This window comes from Zalophus californianus, chromosome 12 (assembly GCF_009762305.2).
Source record: "Zalophus californianus isolate mZalCal1 chromosome 12, mZalCal1.pri.v2, whole genome shotgun sequence".
In the NCBI taxonomy this organism is placed as follows: domain Eukaryota; kingdom Metazoa; phylum Chordata; class Mammalia; order Carnivora; family Otariidae; genus Zalophus; species Zalophus californianus.
This window is the reverse complement of record NC_045606.1, coordinates 89,881,008-89,899,101: the sequence shown is the minus strand read 5'-3', so window position 1 is coordinate 89,899,101 and position 18,094 is coordinate 89,881,008. Positions and strand designations below refer to the sequence as shown.

Here is an 18,094-nt window from a genome sequence, read left to right as displayed (position 1 = left end):
TCAGGTCATGATCCCAGGGTCCTGGGATCGAGCCCCGCATCGGGCTCCCTGCTCCTCGGGAAGCCTGCTTCTCCCTCTCCCACTCCCCCTGCTTGTGTTCCCTCTCTCGCTGTGTCTCTCTGTGTCAAATAAATAAAATTAAAAAAAAAAAAAAAGAAAGAAAATGAAAGGAAAAAGGAATAGAAGTTCAGGACTTTGCAGATGGGAAAGCTGGCTGCTTTTAGAGCCCCAAATGGGAAAAAGAAATACATTTTTCTTAAAGCTTTGAGTGGTGAAGTCCTGGTAAAATGTCTCACCTGCATAAAGTGATGCAGGACAAAGATAAGATGTGATCTTTTCACGTGTTTTCCCAGGTGGCTTAAAATTAGCTGTGACTTAATGGAGAAACAAAATAACATTAGTGAGAAAGGAAGAAAAGAAAAAAAGAAACAGATTTGTTTATAATGTATTGAAAAGAATGCCAGGGATGGTGACTCTGCCATGGAAATGACTATTCCATAGAAGAGAGGACTTTTCATTGTTTGAATGAATTGTATTTCCAAAGAGGCTGTGAGTCCAGACCAAAAATTCTTTGTTCAAAACGACATGCAAAACAGAAACATAAAAACTTAAGCTCCCTATCTTGGCAGGAGACGGGCTCCCGGGAGGACAAATTCTGCAGGCTCATCTCCATTTTACACAAGGCCATGGAAAATAGTACACAAGGATGCCCATCCCTGAAGATGGAACCAGTACCTTGTTAAACAACGCCCAGGAGAATTTCTCCCTTAGAACAGAATCTAGGAATGTCGCACTCTATCACAATAGGGTCTTTATGCTGCCCGAGGGGACTGCAGCATAGCTGTGGGCCTCCCCTTCGCCCCCATTCCTACTTACCAGGAATGCCGTGGTGATTATCTTGTTTCTACTCCATCCTGGCACCTGTGATGTGTGAAGCAGAGAGGGGTCTGAAGCAGGTGGGTGCAGGTAATTTGATTTTTTTTTTTTTTTTTTTGGTTCAGAGGTTGCCAGATAAAGAAGGAAGGACTACCTATCACGCAGAGATCTTTGTCACTGAGCTAGTTGCTTCAAAGGGATGATTGTCCTCCTTGGGGAAGAAGTTGGTCGATTTTAGGAAAGGAAGGGAAAGTGAAATCGATATTTGGCGACCAGGTGGTTAAAGTGATAGACTGTGGAAGAGAGGCCTAGGTGCTTACCACTGATTTTCCTCTTGCTGAGAGAAGAAACGAGTTTCACCTACTAATGTTTGTGGAAAAAAATACATATGTAACCTTTTCATTTTGAAATAGTTTTAGATTCACATTCAGTTTAAGAGATAATATAGAGAGACCCTATGTACCCTTTACCCTGTTTCCCCCAATGATAATACCTGTAGTACAATATCACAATTGCAATATTGATACTGACACAGTCAAGATGGAACATTTACACACCCATGACTTTCCTACATGTTGCCCTGGGATAGTCCTGTCACTTTCTCCCCTGTTTTAGTTCCTTCCCTTTTTTTTTTAAATTTAAATTTAATTTAGTTAACATATGGTGTATTATTAGTTTCAGGGTTAGAATTTAGTAATTCATCACTTGCATACAACAACCAGTCCTCATTACATCACATGCCCTCCTTAATGCCCATCACCCCATTACCCCATCCCTCCACCAATCTCCCCTCCAGTAAACCCCAGTTTGCTCCCTATAGCTAAGAGCCTCTTATGGTTTGTCTCCCTCTCTGATTTCATCTTATTTTATTTTTTCTCCTTTCCCCTATGTTCATCTGTTCTGTTTCTTAAATTCCACATATGAGTGAAATTGTAAGGTATTTGTCTATCTCTGACTGACTTATTTTGCTTAGCATAATACCCTCTAGTTCCAACCACATGATTGCAAATGTAAGATTTCACTATTTGATGGCTGAGTAATATTCCATTGTATATTTATACCACATCTTTATCCATTCATCTGCCAATGGAAATCTGGGCTCTTTCCATAGTTCGGTTATTGTGGACATTGCTGCTATAAACATTGGGGTGCAGGTGCCCCTTTAAATCACTATGTTTGTATCCTTTGGGTAAATACCTAGCAGTGCAATTGCTAAGTCATAAAGTAGCTCTATTTTCAACTTTTTGAGGAATCTCCATATTGTTTCCCAGAGTGGCCGCACCAGCTTGCATTCCCACCAACAGTGTAAGAGGGTTCCCCTTGTTTCACTTCCTTCTTAAACCCTGACAACCACTCACCTGGTCTCCATTTCTACAATTTTGTCATTTCAGGAATGTTATATAAACATGAGTTTATAACCCTTTGGGATTAGATTTTTTCCTGGCAGTATGATTCTCTGGGTATCCATCCAGATTGCTGGGTGTTTGAATAGTTCATTCCTTTTATTACTGAGTAGTATCCCATGATGGGGACATACCACAGTTTGTGTAACCAGGGACCTGTTGAAGGACATCTGGCTTGTTTCTAGTTTGGGGCCATTACAAAGTTGCTGTAAACATTCATGTACAGGATTCTGTGTGAACACAAGTCTTCATTTCTCTGGAATTAAGTGTTCAGGAGTATAGTTGCTGAACTGGATAATAAGTGTGTTTGGCTTTTAAGAGACCATCAATGTGTTGCTTATATAATGCAATAACTTCAAATTCTCAAAACATGAGTTTTCCAGTGGTTTCTTACGGTTTTCATCGCTCTGCTCAACTTTCCAATCAAAACAGCTGATCATATGATTTTTAGATCACCAATAGACATTTTAGGAAAATTTGAATGGTGCTTCCCTTGTTCTTTCATTCTATTCATTGTTATTGTTTGTTTAGAGCTAATACATTCTTTATCTTCTGTGTTAGGGAAGATATGTTAAACTTTCGTGATTTGAGATTATAACGGTGAATGAGTATTTCCAAATAGTCTCATTGATAATCACTGACACTTTGTTTAAACTTTTCCTTTTCTATATATTTCATTAAAAATTGTTCACAAGAAACAATGCCAAGAACAACAAAACATTTAAAAAAAACATTTTATTTCTTAGAGGTAATATATTTCTGGCACAAGCTGGAGAGAGTTAAAGTCACCATGGTTAGTGATTAAATATTAGCTGTGTCTGTGAAAATCAAACTTTCACAAGAAAGAACATTAACTATGTCAGCAAATAGCACTTCCAATCACTCCCTTGTTCAAGGCAGAAGTCTTAACTACTGTAATAATCCCCTCACTGATCTCTCTGTGTCTACCACCCACTGTCTACACCACTATAAGACCAGTGTTTTAAAATCTCAAATCTGATCATATGCCATCCCTCCTCAAAACCCATTAACAGCTTAGGAGAAAGTTGAAAATCTTCAGTATGGTCTATCTAACATCTCCATAGACAAGGGCCTCCACAGACCATCTCTCAGACTTCTGTCCATTCTCTACTTCAGGCATACTAATTCCATGATGAAGAGACCAATTTGTCTTTTTTCTGTATAGTTCTGGATCTCAAGCACCTAATACAGATGAGGCATAGAGTTTCCACTCCATAAATATTTGCTGAATAACTGAGATTATGAATAAATGGAACAATTAATAATAATTGGCTCCTGGTTTGGCCAATCCATCAAATTAGACCATAGTTCTAAAAAACAACGGATACCCAGTGATTCTCATTCCTTAGTCCCTGTCTGGCTATTCTGCCTTGGGAATCCATTGTTTAAGAACTGGAATCCTAAATTACACTTTTATTCCTTTCATGGAAATTAAAGACATTTACTCTGTTTTTACTCTAATGAATATCCAGTGCTTATCACTTAGGGACACAGTAGGTAACAGACAATCCATTAACAACAGATACTGGGAGGAAAGTTTACTAAAGGCACTACATATAAAGGTAAGGATGGTGTTTAGGAAATGCAACAGACATTAGTACACGACCCCAGGTCTTCTAGTAGTGGTAGTAGTAATGGTGAAGAGTCATTACCACCCCAACACTGGAACAACAAGGTGCAGGGTGGGTAACTTACTGAATCCAGAGAGGCTACCCATATGGTACCCTGTAGAGGGACACAGCCAAGTTAGGGTGTATCAAATGGAAGGGAGCTCAGGGAAACACTTATTATGATCTCACTCTCCTCCTACCCTCTGACTTCTTGCAAGGTCCCCTGGATGACTCATTCCAACTAGAAATTAGAAGGGAACAGACATGTGAATGCAATGCCTACAGGTCAGCTTCTCAGAATCCACAGAGCAGGATGGGGAAAGGAGTGGATTGGGAGAGGCTACGGAAAGATATCTGTAGATATCACGTAAGCTGAATGCTGTCAGGAGTCCAGGTGTGAGGACTTTGCCTAATGACCAGTGATAAAGTCTCCTTCTTCCTGTGCCTCCCGTAACAGGTCAACCTCTTACCTGACAGAGATTTACATTGGCTGCTCTCTTCAACCATCTGCTCTGGCTCTGTGTCAGTCATTCACGGGATCTCTCTGGGCACTTAGCTCCAGTCATCAGCTCTGAGCTCTCTCTTCAACCGGACTTGCCTTGCAAGTCTGACTTTACCTTGAATCGAAAAATGGTGTCTGACTCTTAAGGCGGTTAGTGTAAGAACCATGATTAGAACTCTTGAAAGCGAAGAAGGGAGATGGAAAACTAAAGTCTCAGCTTTCATATTCAATCATTTAATTTGAAAGCCTCAAGCAGCTTCTCAAAATTTATCCTAGAATATTACTAAAGATTATTATGATTTTTTTTCACCTCTCCAAAAAATAAAAAGGAAAGATTTTTAATTGCAGCAAGTTGGATTCTAGTTAGGAAAATACATAACAGATCTTAATGAAAATACATAACAGATCTTAATGATTCTTGAACAATTTTGAAAAGCAAATATAGTACTCCTTTGGCTGGGAACACTATTTGGAAATAAATTAGAAATTTAAATCGATGGAACCGATAGCTGGCCCCACCCAGCACCATCTGGGGATGACATAGCCCACTGGTCTGCGCTGACATGACCTCAAATTGCTTTACCTTGTGACAATATCCTGAAATTTTTGATTCATACCTGAGAGTAGTCCCTGAAAGACTTTCCTTACAAACTCAAATTTATTAGGGAAGGAAAGTATGGTATCATTAGGTATGTATGAAAGCTATTATCTCCTAATTTTCTACTGCCTGAAGTGTGCTCTATAAGTGGGAAAGAGCAATTTGTTTCCTTATTTAAAGGTGATCAAACTGGTGTAGGCCAAATCATTTAACTTCACAACTGACATATTCTTCATCCGGGAAAGGGGATAACAGTGATTGCTTCCAATAGTAGGTATAAGGATTGGCTTGGTGAGATGCGTCACGTCCCCTGAAAAAGTCAGTAGGCATTTTATGAAGGGACATTTTGTTCCACTAATGATGCTTCCACTGTTTTGTTTGAAGTTAGTAGGAACTGTGCTGTTTGAAGACTAATATCAGAATATCTGACAATCTTAATAAAAATTCCCCAAATTTCAGTAACTGTAAGACACATGGGAGGGTTTAAGGGGAAAAAGGAAAAAAAAAATAATTGTTCTACCTTATCAAAACCTTCAGACTCCTCAGAACTGTGCTGTGGAATGCAATACTAGTGGGGTAAGAACTCTTTCTCTTTCCTAAGAGCCCTCAACCCGTCCCCATGTTCCCCAGCTGTGTTCCTGGGGAACCCAAAAAGCCCCAAAGGGAAAAGACCTACCACCTAGCACCCTCTGCCCCTCAGTCCCATCCCACACGTGTTGATCCTGATGGTAAGAACTGTTGGGATCTGGTAGATAGTCCCATGTGTGTGATTATTATATATATTGTTATTCCAATATGTATTTCTTTCCTTTTTAAGAGAAAGAGTGGGGAAGGGCAGAGGGAGAAGGAGAGAGAGAGAATCTCAAACAGGCTCCATGCCCAGCGTGAGCCCGATGATGAGCTCGACAGCCATGACCACGAAATCTAGAGTGGGACGCTTAACTGACTGAGCCACCTAGGCGTCCCTCCTATATATATATTTCTTTTTTTTTTCTCTCTTGTATAATTTATTTATATTTCTGTTTTCAGTACCGACACACAAACTTCCTGAAAACAGATATATGAAGCTTGGGCAAAACATGCCTATCTCACACAGCAAAGTATAACTAGGAGGTTGAAATTAAGTCTTGGTTGAAATAGGAGATGGTGCATTGCTCTGCTTTTCCTTGTATCTAGTGCAAAATGAGTTTACCTTCATTTCTCATCCTCTTTTGTTTGTTTACTTGAGACTCTCATACTTATTTAGAGATTATTTAGATGTTGCCTCTGTCATATTTTTAGCAGAAAAGAGGAATGAATTTACTCTAGGAAACATTCCACTTAACTGTCTAAATGTATCTTTCAACTTACTACACAAAAGAAAAGATTCTCCACGGCACGAATTCTCAGAAATGCTCTCCTAGTGGTGTACCCACTCTAAACACCGATACACACAGATAAATTTCAAATCCTCAAATCAGACGAGTTCTTGGCAGCTGCTTAAAGCATCCATGGACTACAGATATCAACCCCGAGCATCAATTCTAACCTCCATAAAATATTTCTGACAGTAATTTGCTTAATCTTCAAAGCACTTAGGTTAACATGATATTTTGGCTAATCCGAACAAACAAGACTTCCTGAGATTTTATAGCTAAGAAATGGTAGAATTAGGATCAGAAACCATTCTCCAACTGCTAGCTGCCCTAGGGTTCCTCCACTCCAACAAAATAAAGGATAAGCACATACCTTATTATCCTAGCTGGCAGTTTTGCAGGGGGTGGGGGAGGATGCATAATTAATTAATCAGGCAGTCAGTGTAAACCAGGCCTGGACACAGGAAACCAGGTCAGGCTGCTTCTATATGCTTCCTGCTTTTGATAAACCACTTTTAAGATCTGAGTCCTGGCTGTACCAACACCAGTTATGGCCTTGGGCAATTACTTGGTTTCATGGGGCCTCTGGTTCCTTGTTTATAAAATGAGTATAATCATAGCTTTTCATGTGATTTTTCGCCAGATCTAAGTAACAAAATGCCTGGCACATAAAATGAACTAGATCCCTTAAGACCCCAATAATCTTATTACTACAATATGTAGCAAAACACTACAGTTTGGAGGTTCCTCAAAAATTTAAAAATAGAGCTACCCTATGACCCAGCAATTGCACTCCTGGGTATTTACCCCAAAGACACAGATGTAGTGAAAAGAAGGGCCATATGCACCCCAATGTTCATAGCAGCAATGTCCGCAATAGCCAAACTGTGGAAAGAGCCGAAATGCCCTTCAACAGATGAATGGATAAAGAAGATGTGGTCCATATATACAATGGAATATTACTCAGCCATCAGAAAGGATGAATACCCAACTTTTACATCAACATGGATGGGACTGGAGGAGATTATGCTAAGTGAAAGAAGTCAAGCAGAGAAAGTCAATTATCATACGGTTTCACTTATTTGTGGAACATAAGGAACAGCATGGAGGACATTAGGGGAAGGAAGGGAAAAATGAAGGGGGGGCATCGGAGGGGGAGACGAACCATGAGAGACGATGGACTCTGAGAAACAAACTGAGGGTTCCAGAGGGGAGGGGGGAGGGGGGATGGGTCAGCCTGGTGATGGGTATTAAGGAGGGCACGTACTGCATGGAGCACTGGGTGTTATACGAAAACAATGGATCATGGATCACCACATCAAAAACTAATGATGTATTGTATGGTGACTAACGTAACATAATAAAATTAAAAAAAAATCACTACAGAATTTGAGCCATGTCTCTGAAGAACAGAACAATTGCATTTTGGGTGTTTTGAAGTTCATTCTCTACTTGGAAGAGGAGATCCTGAGGGTCCAGAGGCCTCATTTGTTTTGGTAGAGCACTGATTGGCTTGACGGGACATTTAGGGCTCAGCAAAGTGCAGCCTGGCATCTTCTGTCTCTATCACAGCTTTTCACTATAAGAAGTGTTATAAATACACGCTTTTACTGAGTACCCCTCTTTGTTGAGCAGTCTGCTAGGAAATACATGGTTACTTCTAATCTTTTAAATATTCCTTGTATAAGTATATATAATTTATAGCAATACTGCATACATGTAAATAGGGATTATCTATATCTGAAGAAATTAAATGACTTTCTCAAGGTCATGTAACTAGTAAGGGGAGAAAAAAATGTTACGTAGAGAGAACGTGACGATGTATCAGGCACTGTCTCAGGTAGACAGATGCAAATGTGGTTTTTGTACTTACAAAGTTTACAGTCTACAAACTAAGACAAAAATTTATTCAAATAATCCTACAAGCACAAATAAAATTGAAATTGTGCAAAATGCTATGGGAGCTATCGTGGAGGATTTGATGTAGTCAGACAGGTTAGGGGAGACATTTCTGAAAGTGTCGTCTTTGACTTGAGGTTTAAAGGATTATTAGGAGTTAACCAGATAGTGAGGGGTGGAGGAGAGCTTTCCTGGCCAAGTTGTGCTGAGGTCTTCAGGCAGGAGAGGGCATGATGGGGGTGAATGGGGCTTGTGGCAATGAGGCAAGAGCAACGAAATCATCTGGGAGTGTGCTGGAAGGTGAGGATGGAGATGGGGGAGGGACTCAGTCCATGAAGGGCTTACAAGTCAGATAAAGGTATGTGGATAGGCCAAAAGAACTCACTAACAGGTTTTTAAGCAGGGGAGTGATGTGTTCTGATTTGTCTTCTGAAAAGCTCGCTGTGGCTGCAAGTATGAGACGGATGGCATGGGAGCAGAGTGGATGGGGCAAGATCGGTGAGGTCGCTTGTGTTATGCAGCGGTGCTAGTGGGAATGGGAGAAGCTGATGGATAGACTAGACACATTTCACACTTAGGAGGTAAAATTGGGAGGACTTGAAGGGTGATTGTGGTGAAAGTCCAGGGTGATGGCATAGTGTCCATTTTGTGCACGTAGTAGGTGATGGACTAAGAACCAGCAGAATGGGGCCAATTTTGTGGGTGAAATCATGAATGTGAGCTTGGACATGGTAAGCCTCCGGTACACTTGAGGTATCAGGAGGGGTTCTGAGGTAGACAGAGAATAGTGCAGGTAGATGGTGGAGAAGACTGGGATGGAGATGATATTTACATCTTGTCACATTTAAGATGATAATAAAAGCTGAAGTTATGGATGGGATTGTGTCAGGAGAGAATAAAGAGGTGAGAGAGAGATGAGTATGGAGCCTTGAGGAACTTAAACTGCCCATGGCATAAAGCGAAGCGTTTACGACCATCGTGGAGGCTACAGAGAATTCATGCTTTTAGATGGAGGTGTGAATAGGTAGCACATGACATTGGACCAACGCTGAGAATCAAATAATCTAAATTTACCAGAAGCTTGAGTGTGAAAATATCTGAAGGAAATCCTTTCCTCTGGCTGAGGTTGGCACTACCTCACAGGCAAGGACAGTAACTTCTCAGCTCGTTCACCATGGTACTTCCTGGCTCATGTAGTTTGAGGACATTTGGCATTAGTTTGTGTGGGTTTTGCCTTGCTTCCCTTTGTTTGGAAGGAGACAAGGGATTCCAGATCAATGTCTCGAAGTCAATTATTTGGGGAAATCGTATACAAAAAGAAAAGCTTCCCTACACACCTAGCCCACCGAATATTTATAGAAACCTAAGCAAATTTGGCATCTCTCTCTCCGATACAGTAGATATTTGAGAAATGGGAAGCAGAGGATAGAAAGAGTGCTCTGGAACACTTTTCATCTGACAAAGGGAAGTGACAGTTTTCAAGGGTAGAGCCAGAGCTCATGCTCATTGCATTAAAATTAGTACTTTTTCAAAAGAGGACTTTGTACCAGTTGGTATTCTTTCCTGAAGAGTACCCAGGAGTACTTAGAGTCTGTCTTCCAAAATGCTCACAAATGTGTTCTAAACATGATGAAGTATTTGAAAAAAAAAATTACTGTTGGATTTTCTGACGGGTATAATGCTTTATTTAGGAATACAGCTTGGCCAAAACACATCCCAGGACATGGCGTGTCATCGTTAGCATCTTCCAACTATGTCCTCCGTACTGAATCAGGAAGTTGGAATGTTTTTGCACCCATGGATCATCAAGACAACACTCCTTTGGTATGTTGAGTATTTTCCACTGGCACATACTTCATTCCTTGCATTCGTGAATCACTTTCCATTAAATTCCTACTACCATCTCTTTAAACACGTTCTTTCCTTTTATAAATAAAATGCATAAGACTTGTATAAATATATGTAATTTATAGCAATACTATATATATATATCTTTAATCCAATTTAAATCAGATTATCGTTAAAGAGCCTATCAAGTTCACATACATTTAAATAACTGTCTTTTAATGGAAGATTTTAAAAAGACTAGGACTCTACACTATTGTGTATTTCTAATGAATGTTGTATTTCTTACTTACTTCAATAAAAAGCAAAGCAGTGGAAACAAGGAGGATACCAAGTTCCTTTGTCATGACAAGTTTTTAGGAGTCGTTAACAGCTAACATAACCTTATCATCCTAATTTTTCAGTGACATAAAATATTTCACCCGTACATGGCCAAGGAATCTGTTAAAGGGTCTGTTACAATGTGCTTCCTAACAGATGTGGGTACCCTGAGCATCAGCTTTAGCTCCCTTTTCCATCATGTCTGAAACTTCTAATTATTCTATTCTTCCTCAGTGCTCAAGTTTGTGATACTGTGGTTTCTCGCACACAGCAGGTTCAACTAGGGCTTAATAGGCTTGAATTGCTTGGTTTAGGTCTGATACTTAATCATGACAAGTTCCCAGCTGATGATCATGCCACTCACGTTCCCACAGGGCCTGGTTTCAAGCAGCATGTTGATATGCCCTGAGCTCCTCTCAGGGTATCGAGGACCGACGTCCGCCATGCTGTGAACAGTGCCGGGGAGGCCCACAGAGGAAACTGATGCCATGTTGTTTGGAAATAATTACATTTGGAAGCCATCGTGTACACAGATTTTTTGTTTTTGTTGTTTAAAGCCATATTTTTGCCCTTTGTCCAGATGTTTGCTACGTTGTTTTGTTTTGATATTTAAAACACATGCCATTGTAAGCAGCTGTATTTTTTTTTTTTTAATGCCTTTTGCTTTCTGGAGTAGCAATGTCAACTACGACAAAATTTAAAGCAAGCTCCAGGGGAACATCCATTTTTGTGTTCGACACTCGGGACGTTTACAAAAATTACTTTTAAAACAACAGTAGTAAAGGCTTTAGCAAAAATACTAAAAAGAGAAGGAGGAAAATATAGAAAGAACTTGGAAAAAAGAAAAGAAGTTCTATTAAATGTTTATTGTTATTTCTTTGAGAGAGCTTGGGGGTGAGTTTTTTTTCCTCACTGGGAGGTCCTGTTTGTATTGCTCCTGTTTTATTCTTAATTTTATCCTTACGGTTATCTTTTCTGCTTAAATACAATGTTGTTCAGATTATTATTTCTGTGTAGGTTAAGCTACCCAACTGGGTTGAGAAAAAATAAAATAGTTTTATTCAGCCATTTAATATCTGGCCTTTAAATGATCTCTTGCACTTCTTCATTAATAAACAGAATGGGGGGGGGGAATCCCAAGAAAAGCAAACATGATCTGGTTGGTAATCTTACTTGTTCTGCAAGATGAGACTTGCATTCCTGGTTTCTTGTTTGTTTTTCAGGATACCAGACGTTTGGACTGTTCGATCATCTGTTGCATATTCAGAGTAAATATCACTCGTGTTTTTATATCATCCACAGGTATAAAGAGCTATAAACCTAAAAAGAATGGCTGAGAGGGATTTTGGAAGAAATGTGCTGAGAAATCATGACTTTTTTCCTTGCACGCAGCTCTTCATATAGTCTGGTTGAGGTTGAAAGCAGCATATTGTATAGTTGTTTAGTGTTTGGGGGTACCTATCATGAAGACATGTATTTGTAGATATGTCTTCCAGGTGTTATGATAGATTTCAAGTGTTTTCTCACCATGACTTCATGTAATTGCTTCCTTCAGAGAAATTGTCTTTAGATGACTGGGATGTGTTAGTGGCGGACATAAAGCTAAAATGTATTGATCCTAACAGCTTTGAGAACATTCTGCAATTTACTGATCAAAGTACAGAATTTTTTCTTCAGTACCACTTGGCTGATGTGAGCTCAATGTCTTCTCTAGCCGAGTTCCAAAGGCTTTTGAAAGTAGTGGAAAGGTTGTGCCTCTGGGCACCGTCAAGGTATATAAGGTGAAACTTGTGTTTATGTGCATGTATGTTTTGTTTGTGTCAATTTTATGTGCGTGTATGTGAGTGTGCATATGTTTATGTGCCTGAGTGTTAAGAAGTTGAAGAATTCCTTCTAGAATGCAAATATTTTTTACTTAACATTGCTTCTAAACAAAATAATGGAATGATTCATTTTGAATACTCACAGGAGAATGCGTTTGCATATATATTTTATGCAAAAATATATGATGTAGGAGACAATATAAAATGTATTTTTAAAGTATCTTTTATTGGAGATATCACAGAATTCAAGCTTCTGTTGTATTTGTCTTTAAACTTTGATATGCTAATGGTTCTTCAAGTAAACTTATCAATATGGTTATTTTTTATCTCTGGCATTGAGATCATGGCACTAAAAATTTCCCAAGAGACAGAAAATATGAAGAGCCTATTTGTAAGTAAGCAACAAACTTTATGTCTAAGAAAAAAATTTCTCTCCTGTGGATAGTGTTTTAAATGTCAAGTTTTCACTGTCTGTAACACGTCTTGTTAATTATCATAATGCTTTGGTGAAATTTTTCATTAGACTGTAAAAGGTAGTCGTTCTCAAAGTGTGGTTCACATCAGGATCACTGAGAATTTTTAAAAATTCTCAGACCTCACGTCAGACCCACTGATGGGGCCCAATAATCTGCAGGTGATTCTCTATCAGGCTGAAGTTTGAGAACAACTGACCCATGGCATAATGTAATATGGCCCTGGCAAAGATACTCACACTGTCACAAATGTAGGCACCTGCTCTATATCCAAAGGCAGTAACTTACAATGTGAAGAAAATTACTTTAAGGACAGAGTGAATCATAATGTTTGTCTTTTTTTTTTTTAAGATTTTGTATTTATTTATTTGACAGACAGAGAGACAGCGAGAGAGGGAACACAAGCAGGGGGAGTGGGAGAGGGAGAAGCAGGCTTCCCGCTGAGCAGGCAGCCCAACGCGGGGCTCGATCCCAGGACCTGAGCCAAAGGTAGACGCTTAACGACTGAGCCACCTAGGCACCCCAATGTTTGTCTTTTTGTGCAACTAGTTCAACTATTATCCAGATTTGAACTGGCCACCTCAGTAATCCATTGTAATTCTTCCTGGACACAGACACAATTTATTCACTAACCCTGTCTGTCCCTTATCTTATAATGATGACTTCAAAAAGGATACTCATTCTAAAAAAAATCCTTCAATATAATCTCTGAAGATATGCACATTTCCAGTAAAGGTATAGTTTAAGGATTAGGATGAGCTGCTAGGTAAGTGGTGCAAATTCAGAAGATGGGTGCCATTTTGCCTCTGTAATTTCCCATGACTTACTGTGTGTGTGTTTAGGAAGCCAAAGAACAGATTGTATAGGATGTCACTTATTTAATAAATATCTATATTCCACAACTTACCACATTCTGTTTCTTCAATTTTTGATTGAAAAAGACTGGTATGTGTTATAACGTGGAAAATTCTTCCTTTATGATGGCAAGATGTTTCTCCTGTCTCAGTATTTAAAGCCACCTAGCCAGGAATAACATTTGGCAATCCATTGATAGAGTATTCAGTCAACTTCTAAAAAATGAAATGAGAACATTTCACTAGACCAATAAGAAACTAACAGAGAACTGATAGAAAACTCAATTGTTTTTTCAGTTGTTTTTTCTAGAAATGATTCTGGTCCAGATAAGAGATAACAATGCACAAGGATGGATTGTGACATACAGGTAAAATTTAGGAAGTGGACAGACAGTGAAGCATGTTATAAAATTTGCATAGAAAACTAGAATTCACTGAAAATTATTTTTCCCACTTACTACCTTGGTAACTAAAGACTAATAGGGATCTTGGAGCTGTTTAGTGTTTCTGTTTTTTTATTAAAATGCAAGTATCTCTTGGGATGGCATGCCCCATATCAACAAAAATCATAACAATATTTGTTAACTAGGAACTCATGCTAATGAGCCAAAGAAAATGTTCCGGAGAATGTGGGTAGTTGAGTGGGCAACAAGCAGAGGAAGAGAAGTGTTATGGAGGAAATGGAGGGCGTTCAGAAGCAAACCACCTATTTCATCATTTCTTGGAGAAACCTGCACTATACTACTCTAGAAATTTCTGGCATTTAATGTATGGGATGCTGTATTGGACTCAAACTAAAAAGAATGGTTTATAAAATACAGTGCTGTACTTTTTTTGTTTTTACTTTGCTTCTCAGAATGAAAAAGTCTGAAGGTCATCCTTTTTTCCTTGTATGATTATTTTTTATTTGACAAAAATCAGTTAATTTGGAGGAGAGCAAAGCTGTATGTCAATGAATTGGTTGCAATCTCATCAGGCAATCAGACGTGAGAGCAACACAGCTGTTGGAACACTAACAGCCAGAAAGATTCTAGTCACAGGCCAGTCGGGAGCACAGGAGCAAAGAGCATTCTTGTCACGTGAGCTGACACCAGCAAAGATTTATTAATATATTCCTCCACGAGATACTTAAAATCAGTGCCATGGTTTCAAAGATTATAAAACGGTTTCATCGTAATATGGGTAGGATTTTGGCTGTTCTTAAACCTCTTCCTTCAAAAGCAAGTACTACTTTTAAAAAAATGGGCATATGAAATTTAGTCTTGTTACTCTCTGAAGCAACATATACCATATTGCATATTAAGATTTTGTGTATAACATATTTATTTGCATACAGAAATATGTATTTCTATGATACAGTTCATTACTTTATTTATAGAATATGTATATTAAGCATACAGCATATTCCAGAAAGATACATTAAATATGCACACAGTTCATGCTGCAGCGTGCACCCTTTTAAAAGAAGCATATTTAAGAGGCATGGTATCGTATGTACATGCTGAAAATACACTTTGCACAATTCATCCAGCTTTGGGTGCTTCCCTAATCTATTTGTAACACCAGTGCTGTGGTTGTTGAAAGGTGTATCATCAAACTGGGGAAAGGCAACTACCAGTGGACTAAGTAAGAGAAAATAAAAGTAGATTGCATTTCTAAGTATATGTTGCCACCATTTTGAATTTCAGTCTTCCCCAGTGTCAAATCTCCAGGATCAAAAAAGCAGTGAATGGATAAGGAGCAGAAGTATGTGGGACCTCCAGTTTCCACATTCAAATGGGAAAGCTTATCCCATGTGACTTCCTATATTGGTGACTTTGTCCTAACATTTGGGAGCTGATGTTAAATTAATGCGAACTGGTAAAAGAGGAATCATTTCTTTTCTTTTTTTTAAAGAAATGAACTGGCTTTTTGACATTCTTAATCTCCTCTTCTTATAAGACCACTCTGGAGTATTTACATTATTGCTATGAGGAGAGAAGAAATTCTTGACAGTTATTCACCTTTTCAGTGAAAATAAAGGAGATGAATCAGATTGTTTCTGAAAGATGCTCTCAATGTTTTTGAAAGGAAAAGTGGCAGCTCCGATAGAAACTGACCATATCAACTGCAATCATTTTAATGGCTAATTACCAGCAACTTCAATTGACTGGACTCTGTGGCAATCATAATGGGACATGAAGATGTTGGAGACAATGTGCTATGTGCATGGTCTGTTAATTCTGGATATGTCGATGTCCCCCGTGTTCCCAATCTGTGATTTACAAATACACCAGACTCACAGATGACAGTGTGTCTGATACACAATTGGTGAGCATTACCTTTTTGAAACAGGTGAGCAATTTGCATTGATATTCTAATAGTGATACAGGATTATTTTCCCATGTATACAAAGTAAGCTCCAGAATTCCTTAAAATAGACCATGGTCTCTCGACTTTGGCACTATTGACACTTTGAGCCAAGGAATTCTTAGTTGTGTGTGTGAGGGGGAGGCTATCTTGTGCACTGTGAGCGGTTTAGCAGGCTCCCTGGCCTCTATCTGTCAGATTCCAGTAGCTCTCCCCCAAGTTGTGACCACCAAAAATGTCTCCACACATTGTTAAATGTCCCCGGGGGAGCAAAACAGTTCCTGTATGAGAGCCACTGAAATAGACAAACCCAGCAACAGTTAATGCAAACCTTTGAATATAATCTGTGTCTTTCTAATCATCTACTACATTCAGTATTCTTCCCATTTCTCTGATTCCAGTTGACAAAGCTTCCATGATGTGTCAGTCTATATTCACGTCCTTGCTGTAATGCATGATGGTTTCTCTTTCAACAAGGTTGTGGTGGCTATGGCGAAGATCAAGAACAGAAGGAAGGAAGGGAGGATGTAATGGCAATGAAGAGCAACAGGCTGTTTGATTCATGGTGAGTTGAATTGTTAGAGTGGACCAGAAAACACCCAAATCCAGACTCCTTAATCCTTGAATCCAAAGAGTTCATCCCAACTAAAGTTGAATCTACATCATAATAGTACAACAAGTTAATAAGTGAAATATTCGGCCAGTCGATTGTTCCATTTATAGCAAACCGAACAGCCCATTGGCTTGATGTCCCTTCCATTCAACTGATTCACTGATTTGAAGAAATAAAATCAAAGTAAATGTGGATTTAAAATAGTAAACATTTACATTGAAGTAACTGTAGAGTAAAGGAATCTGTATAAACTGATGCTGTATGTTTACACCTAGGAGATTCAGGGGAAATGACTATAGTTATTCAAACAGAAAGTTATTTTTATAAAGGGTAAGTTACATACAACTATTGTTGGCAATTTGCTTCTTACTAATTGCTCTTCTTTGTTGTTGTTTACCTTGTGCTTTTTATTTAACTTTCAAAATTGTTGAGAGGCCATCGATGAGGCAAGTCACACAAAACAGCTCTGAAGTGCTAAGGTTTAATACTGAAAAATTAATCATGCTACTTACATTGATATTACTGGTCAAGATATCATAAGGCCCATAAATCTAAAATGCAAAATAGGAAATTTGAAGTGAGTTTTATAAGTTTGATTTCTATTGATTGGGCCATCTTCAGAAAATCTGATTTTAAGACTATAGCACATATAGTAAGAAAAGTTGAGGGATTAAAAATAGCTAAATGTGAATCAATACAATGAGATATTTATCCGGGGTACCAAATAAAAAGTCTCTACATGGACAAGATTCTATAGAAAGCCACCATTTGGGTAATAGTTCCTGATCTGACTTTTGATGGCCTGGAATTAAAGAAATAATGAGAAGTGACACCGGCACCGCTACCTACATTTTTCTTCAGCTTTTGCTGATCTCACTTGGCCTCCGTTAGTTATCCACTACATGTCTGCCACAAAGATTACTATATTTCTATGGACAGAATTTTGAAGTTAAGAAATTTTAGGGAGAATTGACAATTTGAGGAAGATGGAACAGGTGGTTTCAGGAAATGTTTTTTAATGAACTTTTTCCTTCTCCACTGGGACACAGGATGGCTATAAACAACCTCACCGGACTATGAATTGAGTATCATTTGCTAGCAGGCATTGAAGAGAAGGTCTTATTCCCTTGGGACTGACGCAGAAGTCACTGGTGCCACGAGAGTACGTTAATCCTACTTAGGATTCCGAACGAGTAAAGCAGCTTCGTCCGGCTGACAGAGGCCAGAAGGTCATGTTTTTCAAGTTTGCATTTCATACACAGGTCAGGCAAATTCCCGTTGAAACAGAATTCTCTCAGCCTTCTATCTGCCTTTTGCAAAATTCATCTGGCCTCGGTAAACTTTCTCCAACTAAAAATGACTACTCCTTAATTTGACCAAACCTCAGTTTAAAAAATGACTTTGGTTTCTCAAGCATGTTTATGTATTAGGTAGGCTATTCCGTTCACATAAGAAGCTCGTTTAGGAGAAAACCAGGCTGGTGAAAACATTTCACCCAAAGGATCGTAAGCCAGCTAAATGTTTATAGGCTTTTATACCCCCCAAAGTATGC

At 38.8% G+C, this 18,094-nt stretch overlaps 1 long non-coding RNA gene across 1 annotated transcript; it reads left to right on the top strand.

The window, feature by feature from the left end:
• The first annotated feature begins 831 nt into the window (after positions 1 to 831).
• On the top strand, positions 832 to 17,729 carry LOC113911756. The gene is made up of 5 exons (XR_003516590.1): positions 832 to 956; positions 9,956 to 10,088; positions 11,654 to 11,698; positions 16,407 to 16,494; positions 17,592 to 17,729. It is a non-coding gene; the product is annotated as an uncharacterized LOC113911756 (long non-coding RNA).
• Positions 17,730 to 18,094: the final 365 nt, after the last annotated feature.